Genomic DNA, 12113 nt, shown 5'->3' on the forward strand with positions numbered 1-12113 from the left:
GGCTGGTGGGTTTTCAAAATAATAAATACATGTATTTTTGTGAGACATACATATACTGAGTGTATTTCCCATATTAATAAATACAAAGTACTTTGTGTCTGCTGCATCTTTCAGTTCTTTTAAATCAAGGCTGAATACTTTCTTCTTTGCCGCTGCCTATGAGTCCACTATATATTTGGACAGTACAACAAAATGGTGAACTCACTATATAGTCCACTATACAGTGAGTGATTTTGGACACAACGCATGTCTTGTATGATGGGGAGGAAGACAAGGAGGAGAGGGAGTATGTTGGGCTCAGGATGGAGCCCTACCAGTTTGAGCCATACCAGGACAATCACATTGATGACCACAATAAGGTGAGTGACTGCCACTCAGATCTCGGCAAGCTGACAAGTGGACATGGTGGAGGGATGATTGTAGCAGATTTTTATTTACATTAATAATTACCAATACCAGCTGTTGTTAGAATATTTGACTGACGTAGTTGTTAATATAATAGTAATTCCTGTCAATAAGTTATAACTCAGGCCAAGATAAAATAATTGCTTTTGTTCCAATTTGGCAATTGCCTACTGAATACTGACCTCCCAAAAGCACAGTGTGGAGAGATATGTTGCTTAGTGTGTCAGGTGGATGAAGTATTCTGTCAGGAATGGGTGGGAGACAGATCTAAGTGCAAAAGAGTGTTTATTATTAAGAAAAGAAAAAACAGCAAACAATCCAAACTGGCAAGCATAAATCTAGAAAAGGTGAAACAGGCAATAGATCGAACAAGGCACAGACCATACAAAGAAGGCTAGACAGGAAACAAACACAAGAAACAGGAAATCAAGGATCAGAAACCAAGAAAAGCAAACAGGAACTAAGTCTCGGTAATGTTAGCAATGCAATACTTCATGATCTGCGAGTGTTTTCTAGGTCCTTATATAGGTGCATTGATTGTGCCTTAATCCTGTGCAGGTACGAGTCGTTTACGGTGTGCTTGTGAAAGTCAGTCTGATGTGCACCTTATGGTGTGTAGGTGTGACGTAGTGTAGACAACTGTAGTGGAAAGTAGTCACTAAACTGCAGCCAGTGTACCAGAACAGTGTAGTGTAGATCTACTTATTTTATTACCTGAAAACTAAAATATTTTCCCAGCTACCTAAAAGTACCTACCCACTGTTAAAGCCTCCATTTCTCATCGTTTTCAAGCATTTTCAACACTCTGGAGTAAATTAAGAGGTCATCGATGTAGGTGATAAACCTCCCCAGCATGTCCTTGAGCATGTCATTGATGAGGCACTGAGAGCGCAAGAAAGGCCATAAGGCATGATGAAATATTTGAAGTGGCCAGTTGTGCTACTGAAGGCAGTCTTCTACTCATCACTCTCACAAATCCTGACCAGGTTGTAGGTGCTGCGCAGGTCTAATTTGGAGAATATCTTGGCAGATCTGAGTTGTTCTAGTGCTGAAGCGACCAGTGGGTGTGGATAAGGATATTTCACTGTGATCTGGTTCAGGCCCCGATAGTCTGTGCATGGCCAGAGACCTCCTCCTTTCTTCTCAACAAAGAAGAACCCCGCTGAGGCTGGAGATGTACAATGTCTGATATACCCTTGCTGCAGGGCTTCTTGAACCTACTCTTTCATGGCCGCTTGTTCTGTTAAGGATGAAGAATAGATGTGATTTCAAGGAGGAATAGTACCTGGGAGGAGGTCAATAGCACAGTCATAGGGTCGGTGAGGAGGCAGACCACAGGCCCTCCCCTTGCTGAATACCTCCTTCAGGCCGAGGTAGCAAGCAGGGACGTTGTCTAGGGAGTCAGGCTGAGGGCTCTACACAGAGGTAGATGAGATGGTGAGTTGAAGTTTCATGCAGTTCTGGAGACAAAGGAGACCACTGGAAAATGTCATGCTGTTGCCAGGAAATCAATGGATCATGAAGTTGGAGCCATGGGGTAACCCAATATTAAATCAGAATGTGAGGTGGGAGTGATGAGAAGAGAAATGTGTTCAGAATGAATCTCTTGTGCTTGAATCTTGAGGGGTGTTGTGCTTGTTGAGACCAATCCCTCTCCTATGTGTTTCCCGTCAATGGCCTTGAGTCTGATCAGTCTCAAAAGTGCATGAGTAGTCAGATGGAACTTCTGAACAATTGTGCTATTTATGAAGTTTCCCTCTGTGGCAGCAGGGGCGTGGTCAAGCGTTGGTTTATGACGGGAGGGCAGAGTCAGGGAAGGTAAGTGGCAGAATCACTGCACCTGATGTCAGTTAATGTGTGTTTGGTGTGTCTTCCCCAGTGACCACACACTATATAAGGAGAGAGATGGCAGAGGAAGGGAGCTCTCTCTCCCCAGCCAGATGCCTTGTGTGTGTGCGTGTGTGTGTGGCTGGGAGAGTGGAAAATAAGAGTTTTGTTGAACTCAGTTCTGGCCTGCTGTCCTTCTGTGCTCCACCCACCCGTCAGAAGTGTTACAGTGGTGCTGAAACCCGGGATCGGAGCATAGAGAAGAACAGCCCCATGGAGTCCTCCCTCTTTGTGGACCTGGTCCACACCCTCACCACGGCCCAGCAGAGCCAGCACCAGGCACTAATCGCCCTCCGGAAGGAGCAGGAGCAAAGGTTCGATGCCCTGGTGCTGGCGCAGCAGGAAGATAGTCAGGCATTCCGGCACCTCCTTGCGTCAGCGGGGTCCACCACCTCCACTGCTGCGGGCCCTCCCCACCACACCCTAATGAAGATGGGCCCGCACGAAGACCCCGAGGCCTTCCTCATGCTCTTTGAGCAGGCAGCAGAGGCCTCGGGCTGGCCGGTGGAACAGAGCACGGCGTGCCTCCTCCTCCTGCTAACAGGTGAGGCACAGCTGGCCACGCTACAGCTCCCCGCCGACAGCCGGCTGGTCTACGCGGACCTCGGCCGGGCCATCCTCCAGCGTGTGGGGCACACCACCGCACAACATCGACGGCGCTTCCGCACTCTGTGCCTGGAGGAAGTCGGCCGGCCGTTCGCGTTTGGCCAGCAACTCCGGGACGCCTGCTGGCGGTGGCTGAGGGCTGACAACTGCGACGCCAAGGGTATCGTCAATCTGGTGGTACTGGAACAGTTCATCGCCCAACTACCCAAAGGGACCACGGAGTGGGTCCAGTGCCATCGCCCGGCATCGCTGGATCAGGCCATCGAGCTGGTGGAGGACCATTTGGCGGCTGTTCCGACGGCAGGACAGCAGATCTCCTCTTCTCCTCTCTCTCTCCCTCTCTCCCCCTCCCCTTCTGTGTCTCGTCCTTGCCCCGTTCCCCCACCGCAGAGGCGGGGGCCAGCTCCACCCCAGCCGGCCCGCCGCATCCGCGGTGCCCTCCCATTTCCTGCTTCCGTGTCTGTCTCTTCCCCCCCTCAGGTGAGTGAGCCCCAGAGTACCAGTGCAGAGAGAAAGCCCAGGCCGGTTTGCTTGCGCTGCGGGGAGCCGGGGCACCTCCAGCAGCAGTGCTCGGCAATGGAGGTGGGCGCGGTGGTCCAGATCCCCAACGCACCAGGAGCCACCCTCGATTGTGCCGGAGTGTATCGTATACCGGTGAGTGTCCAAGGGGATACATATCAGGCGTTGGTGGACTCTGGCTGTAATCAGACCTCAATCCACCAAAACCTGGTGCAAAATGAGGCATTGGGGGGAGCACAATTGGTGAAGGTGTTGTGTGTGCACAGGGATGTTCACAACTACCCTTTAGTGTCGGTCCACATTCTTTTTTGAGGGGAAAAATTTAGTGTAAAGGCGGTGGTTAATCCTCGCCTTACCCACTTAATAATTTTGGGGACTGATTGGCCGGGATTTCAGGAGTTAACGAGGCATTTAGTGAAGAGTGGGTCTTGCCGTAGTTCAGCAGGGGGAGGTCCCGGTGTGGCATTGGTGGGAGCAGCTGTCACAGAGCCGTCTACGTCATCATCGCGTCAGAGCAAGGAGCCACAGGCTCCTCCTCCCTCTCTCGGGGAATCCCTTGTGGATTTCCCATTAGAGCAGTCATAAGATGAGACTCTGCAGCATGTGTTTGACCAAGTGAGAGTAATCGATGGTCAAACGCTCCAGCCAAATGCCACCCTGTCCTTCCCCTATTTCTCCATTATGAGAGAGAGATTATACTAAGTGACGCAGGACACTCAGACTAAGGAGCCGATTCCAAAGAGCCGCCGGGAATTGGTATTCCAGGCAGCTCATTTTAATCCCATGGCTGGACACTTGGGGCAGGATAAGACACAAGCCCGAATAATGGCCCGGTTCTATTTGCCAAGGATTCACGGCGATGTCCGTAGGTGGTGTACGGCATGCCACGAATGCCAGTTAGTAAATCCAGTGGCCATTCCAAAAGCACCTTTGCGCCCTCTACCATTAATCGAGACCCCGTTCGAAAGAATTGGATGGATCTCATCGGACCATTAGATCGGTCAACACTAGGGTATCGCTTTATTTTAGTTCTGGTGGACTATGCAACGCGATACCCGGAAGCAGTGCCTCTTCGCAATATCTCAGCACACAGTATTGCGGAGGTGCTCTTCCGCGTCATCTCCTGAGTCGGAATCCCCAAAGAGATTCTGACTGATCAAGGCACCTCGTTTATGTCACGCACACTGAGCAAACTATATGGGTTATTGGGAATTAAACCGATCCGCACCAGCATTTATCACCCACAAAGGGATGGTTTAGTCAAACGGTTCAATCGCACACTCAAGAATATAATTAAAAAATTTGTTTGCGAGGATGCACGCAGTTGGGTTAAATGGCTCGAACCCCTGTTATTTGCAGTGTGAGAGGTCCCACGAGCCTCCACGGGGTTCTCCCTGTTCGAATTATTATATGGGCGTAAGCCACGCAGCATCCTAGATGTACTGCGAGAAAATTGGGAGGAGGGTCCTTCCCCCAGCAAAAATGAAATTCAATACATTATTGACCTGCGCGCAAAACTCCACACACTTAACCCAGGAGAATTTGCGGCAGGCCCAAGAATGGCAAACCCGCCTGTATGACAGGGGTACATGCCTTAGGGAGTTCGCACCGGGAAATAAAGTACTTGTACTGTTGCCCACATTGAGCTCCAAATTGATCAGCAAGTGGCAAGGACCCTTTGAGGTCACACGGCGAGTCGGGGATGTTGACTATGAGGTGAGGTGAATGGACGGGTGGGGCGTTACAGATTTACCACCTTAATCTGCTCAAACTCTGGAACAAGGAGGTCCCCGTGGCGTTGGTGTCGGTGGTTCTGGAGAAGGCGGAGCTGGGGCCAGAGGTTCAAAAGGGAATATTGACATCGCGTACCTCTCCGGTCCCCTGTGGAGACCACCTATCCCCGACCCAACTCACGGAGGTTGCCCAGTTGCAGACCGAATTTTCGGACGTGTTCTTGCCCCTGCCCGGCTGCACTGACCTCATAGAACACCACATCGAGATGCCCCCGGGGTGGTAGTGCGCAGCCACCCTTACAGGCTACCTGAACACAAGAAAAAAGTTGTTCGGGAAGAACTTGAGGCCATGCACGAAATGGGCATCGTCGAGGAGTCCCACAGTGACTGGAGCAGCCCGGTGGTCTTGGTTCCCAAGGCTGACGGGTCAGTCCGGTTCTGTGTGGACTATAGAAAAGTGAATGCGGTGTCTAAATTCGATGCATACCCAATGCCTCATATTGACGAGTTGCTGGATCGACTAGGCATGGCTCGCTTTTACTCGACACTGGATTTAACAAAGGGTTCTTGGCAGATCCCCTTGACTCCACTATCCCGAGAAAAAAATGGCCTTTTCCACACCATTTGGCTTACACCAATTTGTTACACTTCCTTTTGGGCTGTTTGGGGTGCCTGCTACGTTCCAGTGGCTTATGGACAGGGTCCTCCGCCCCCACACCACCTATGCGGCCACGTACTTAGATGATATCATACTCTATAGTAATGACTGGCCGCGGCATTTAGAACACCTAAGGGCCGTTCTTAGGTCGCTGAGGCGAGCGGGTCTCGAAGAAGTGTGCGATTGGGCAGGTGGAAGTATGGTATCTGGGCTTCCATTTGGGCAATAGGCAGGTGTGTCCCCAAATTAACAAGACAGCAGCGATTGCGGCCTGCCCGAGGCCCAAGACCAAAAAGGGGGTGAGACAGTTTCTGGGGCTGGCTGGCTACTATCGGAGGTTTATACCTAATTATTCGGACGTCACCAGCCCGCTGACTGATCTCACTAAAAAGGGGGCACCAGATCCGGTCCAGTAGATGGAGCAATGCCAGCGGGCTTTTTCTGAGGTGAAGGCTGCACTGTGTGGGGGGCCACTGTTACACTCCCCTGACTTTTCTCTCCCCTTTATGCTGCAGACAGACGTGTCGGACAGAAGGCTGGGGGCTGTTTTGTCCCAGGAGGTGGAGGGGGAGGATCATCCAGTGCTGTATATCAGCAGAAAGCTGTCGGTGTGTGAGGGGTGCTACAGCGCCATCGAGAAAGAGTGCCTAGCCATCAAGTGGGCAGTCCTCGCCCTCCGCTACTACCTGCTGGGACGCCCTTTCACCCTCTGTTCGGACCACGCGCCCCTCCAGTGGCTCCACTGCATGAAGGATGCCAATGCGCAGATCACCCGTTTGTATCTGGCACTCCAGCCCTTTAACTTCAAGGTGATCTACAGGCCGGGGGCGCAGATGGTCGTGGCGGACTTCCTCTCCCGTCAAGGGCGGGGGGGGGGGGGGGGGGGAGTCGGCTGCAGGCCGGACAGTCGCCCGGCCTGAGTCGGGCGGTGGGGGTATGTGGCAGCGGGGGTGTGGTCAAACGTCGGTTTGTGACCAGAGGGCGGAGTCAGGGAAGGTAAGTGGCAGAATCACTGCACCTGATGTCAGTTAACGTGTGTTTGTGTGTCTTCCCCAGTGACCGCGCCCTATATAAGGAGAGAGAGGGCAGAGGAAGGGAGCTCTCTCTCCCCAGCCAGATGCCTTGTGTGTGTGCGCATGTGTGTGTGGCTGGGAGAGTGGAAAATAAGTACACTGAAAAGTGGAAAATAAAAGAGTTTTGTTGAACTCAGTTCGGGTCTGCCGTCCTTCTGTACTACACCCACCTGTCAGAAGTGTTACACCCTCTGTCCCTGAGTCTATGAAAGCAGACAGCACATGGGTTGAGTCTGGCAGTTTTAACAACACTGCAAGTGTGCTGCAAACTGCAGCTGTAGCCAAATCGTGAGGCAGAAATCGTAATCAGGAAACAGGTGGCGGTCGATTGATCAGTAAACAGGGTAATGCAGGAGAGATGAGGAAACGAGGTCGAAAAGTAACGAGAACTGTAGTCTTTATCAGGAAATCAATCAGGAAAATGAACGGCTCAGTCAGGTACAGGACAGAACAATACTTCGCAAGGTATGTTTTTGACTGCTGAGCTTATATAGGGAAGGTGATTGTGGGATAATTGGAGACAGGTGATGTAGTTAATACTCTGGTGACGGGGGGGCTGTGAATTTTGGAAAGCGTAGTCCAGAGCGGCCATGTTTGGAGGCTGCTTCAAACTCCAGTTTTCCATGCTGTTACTGACAATTACAGTTTTCAAATAGAGCTATTCACTGTATCTTTATTATTTCAAGGCTGATGGTCTCAAATGTATTAAGAAGGCAAGAAGTTCTACTCTCTTAACTTTTGACAAGCCACACCTGTTAAATGAAAAACATTCCAGGTGACTACTTTATGAAGCTGGTTAAGATGATGCCAAGTGTGCAAAGCTGTCAAGTTAAACTGTGGCTAAACTGAAGAACCTAAAATATGAAACTTTTTTTTAACACTTGGTTTAGCACATAATTCCATAGATTTTTTTTTCATACTTATGATGTTCTTCAAAGTAGAAAATAATTAAAATAGGAAAAGGCCTATGAATGAGTAGGTGTGTCCCAACTTCAAACTGATACTGTAAGTCAAGTTTATTCCAACTAAATTTAATATCTGATGAACTGTGTCGAAAGAGTTTGAAAGTGTTTGTAAAAATTCTCTGCAAATGCAAAGAATGGCTAACTTCCTGTCAGGTGGAGCTAATAAAAGCCAAAGGGAAATATGCTTAAAATGGTGATAATGTCCACACCAAAAATCATGAATTTCAGGTGAACTTTGCGGCAACTACAGAGAGAAACTCATTCAGGAATGTTAGGGGGTGCTCTAGAGTCCACTGCCCACACCCAAAGGCAAAAATGACAAAACATGAATATAATTTTGCCAAACTCTGATTAACAAATTTCCTGTTTTTGTGCATTCCAAAGGTGTCATGTAATGTAATTTCAAATATGCATTTTCAAACTAGGGGATGTGATGAAGCTGAAGCTGATGAAGCACACCTTTGCTGCATTACAATACCAAATTAAAAGTTTTCCTAAAACAACTCCATGTGCCATATACCTTCTGGTAAACCCTCCAAAATTACATATAAACCATACCTCAACCAACAGTATAACTAATTTAGTCTCGGCAACATTATAACTGTGATTCATAATTGCCACATTGGTGTAATCAGGATTGGGCCATTAGTAACCATACATGATATGAGGCTGGTCAAGCCAAGCACCACCAAGTTATGTCCACTTCCTCTTTTGGTATGGCACCTCATGCAAATCAATTTCCCATCATGTCTTTATTTGAGTTAGCCACTATTCCTTCGCAACTTATATGTCTGCGGTTTATTCCAACCAAATTTCAAGGAAATCCGGTTAACTCTATAGGAGGAGTTCAAAAGGATTTCTCTAAAAATGTGAAAAATGCAGAAAATCCAAAATGGCTGATTTCCTGTTGGGCAGAGTTACTCAAACCAATGTTAAAAATTTCCAAAATGATGACTCAAACTCTTGCCAAATATCATGAATTTCAAAGCAACTGTGTCCTGACGATGAAGTCCCTTGCGCCTGGGTTTAGTGTTGTGTCTAATCAAGTCAATTTATTTGTATAACTCTTCACAATAGACATTGTTGCAAAGCAGCTTGACAGAAAAATAAGATTTTAAACATATGAACTACAATTTATTTATCCCAAATGCAAATCAATTGCCTGCCATTATGTCTTCATTTGAAGTATCCACGATGCCATCACAATTCATCTTCACATATGTCTGGAGTTAATATCAACCAAATTTCAACAAAATCTGATGAAATCTGTAAAAGGAGTTCTAAAGAGTTTGTAATAACTCAGTAAACAATGCAAAAATTAAAGAATGGCCGACTTCCTATTTGACAGAGCAAATACAATCCAATAGGAAATATGCATGACACAGGGATGACAATGTCACCACCCCAAATTGTGAGTACTGGACAAACTTTGTGGCACATACAGAGATAAATTCATTCAGAAATGTTAGGGGTCACTATGAAGTCCACTGGCCACACCAAAGGTAAATGACCAAATACTAATAAAGTTTTCCAATACTTTGATGAGCGCACCAAATTTCATGAGTTCTCATGCATTCCAAAGACATTAAATATGCATTTAAAACAGAGGGGGTGCTATGGAGCCAATGAGGTATCCCTCTCCTGAATTACAATATAAATCAAGATATGTGCTAAGACAAAAGTATATGTAATGTTTCATGAGTTTTCAGCCAGAGTAAGCTCCTCAAAACACTGTGTGAATGTTTAAAAATCAAGCATTCCACCCAACATGGCCAACTTCCTGTCGGGTGTAGTCACATATAACCAAGTGAACTTTGTCTGATGTAACGAAAGCAATGACCATACCAAATTTTTGTGTCTCTGAGCATCTTCATCCCGACTGCTGCCTGGACCATGCCCAAGCATGTGCCAAAATTCAATAATTTTCAAGCATGGCAAATGCCTCAAAAATGAGTGAAAGGGCTTTCATGAACTAATGCACATGTCAAGTACAAAGTTAAAGGGAATAGATTCCCCCATGCCCCCCTACCTCAGGCCAGGGCTCTACAGCCCGCACGTTTCACTCGCATTTGCGAGCGAATTTTTCGGCATGCGAACGACAAAAAAAACCGCGCATTCGTGCGAGGGCTTCTTGCGGCCGACAATTTAGGAAAGCACTGAGCACAGACGCGATGAGTTTAACATTCTAAAATGTATCAAACGTTAAACTGCAAAGTATGTAAATCCAGCGCTGGATAGCCTACCTAATATAGTGTAACGAGTAACGGCCTGTATTGTTGTAAGTGTGCGTGTTCTGCCTGCGCCTTGCTCCCTGTCTGTAGTTGCGTGCATTGCCTCTGTCTTGCACCTGCGGTGGTTCCCATGGTAGCCGGGGGGAGAGTGAAAAAGGTAAATTTTTTTTGCCGTTCTGCCACATCTTTCTGTGATTGCCCCTCTTTCCCACTGTTGTATGTTGTGGGTGTGGCATTAGGTGGGAAAAGTGCTTTTTAGGGATTCATCAGATCATTCAACTGAGAGATAACTGAGAGCTGGTTCAGACCGAGCTGAGATGCAGAGAATAATGGCGTTTTTTAAAAGCAATGATGGTGGAAACAAGAATAAAAGAACGGACGAGGAAGAAAGTGTAGTGAAGAAAGCTAGAACGATGGGAGAAGGTACGGGAAAATTATATAATGAGATGGAAAGCACACACCCCAGTGCAAACATTTAGATGGGAATATACAACACAGCAGAAAAACAAATAATATACAGTATATACAAATGGTGCATGTCACAACACAGCAGAAAAACAAAGAATATATATACAACTGGGCGTGTTGAGTTGCAGATGTTAATTGCACATTAGTTATAGAAACTCAGTTCAGCTACAAAACTCAGGATATTGCACTGTATTTGGTATTGCATTGTATTGGGTATGGATGTAAAAGTGTAGAAATCTCATCTCATTATCTCTAGCCGCTTTATCCTTCTACAGGGTCGCAGGCAAGCTGGAGCCTATCCCAGCTGACTACGGGCGAAAGGCGGGGTACACCCTGGACAAGTCGCCAGGTCATCACAGGGCTGACACATAGACACAGACAACCATTCACACTCACATTCACACCTACAGTCAATTTAGAGTCACCAGTTAACCTAACCTGCATGTCTTTGGACTGTGGGGGAAACCGGAGCACCCGGAGGAAACCCACGCGGACACGGGGAGAACATGCAAACTCCGCACAGAAAGGCCCTCGCCGGCCACGGGGCTCGAACCCGGACCTTCTTGCTGTGAGGCGACAGCGCTAACCACTACACCACCGTGCCACCAAGTGTAGAAATATAAATATAAAATATACAAAAGCTATAAAAACTAAAAAGTTGCTCTGTGAGGTTGCACTGTAATAAGTATTGCACTGTATCAGGTAAGTGTGAGAATATTGTCCTTTTAGGTCCTTGTTGGTGCATTGTTGCACCTGCCAGAAGTGGCATCAGTCAGTGCATGTAATTAGCCTTTTTCACATTACGTCACTTGCAGAAGAACCTCACATCCGTTTTCAGCCTTTTGAATGGAAGAGGAGGCGGCATGCTAATCTGCTGGCTAACAAGTAGCAACCATAGAAAGTCAGTAAACTTCCTTTCCAAAACAAGGCAGATAGGTGACTGGAATGGTCGCTAACAATACGTAATGATAAACAACAATGCACAATATTATTATCAGTCTTATCTGTGAATGATACAGTTTTGTTAACATATGTTGCCGCCGTATACCTCTTCTTCCATTCAAAAGGCTGAAAATGGATATGAGTTCCCCTGCAAGTGACGTAATGTGAAAAAGGCTAATTGTTCAAGGTGGTTATGGCCTGTGGGGAAAAAAACTGTTTTTGAGTCTGTTGGTCCTTGCTTTGATGCACCTGTACCACCTGCCTGAGGGCAGCAAGTCAAAGAACTCAGAGCCAGGGTGGGAGCTGTCCTTGATGATGTTGTTAGCTCTGCTGAGCTCTGCTCTCTGTTTAGCTACTGTTTGTTCATTCATTCAGTTGTTCGTTATTCATTTGTTTGTTCATTCATTCATTCGTTCATTCATTCATTCTCAATTGAATTTTGTGTTTTGTGTGTTGGTGTGTCTAAGGTTTGCGCTGCAATAAACCTTTAAAATGAAAACCTACTTGTGCTTGTGCCCCCATTTTTTTTCCCTGTGCTCCTAAAATTTTTAACTTAGGAGCACGTGTGCTCCTGAAAAAAAAAGTTAGTGTAGAGCCCTGCCTCAGGCTTAGGGTAGGGAGGGCTG

This window comes from Neoarius graeffei, chromosome 3, assembly GCF_027579695.1.
Source record: "Neoarius graeffei isolate fNeoGra1 chromosome 3, fNeoGra1.pri, whole genome shotgun sequence".
In the NCBI taxonomy this organism is placed as follows: domain Eukaryota; kingdom Metazoa; phylum Chordata; class Actinopteri; order Siluriformes; family Ariidae; genus Neoarius; species Neoarius graeffei.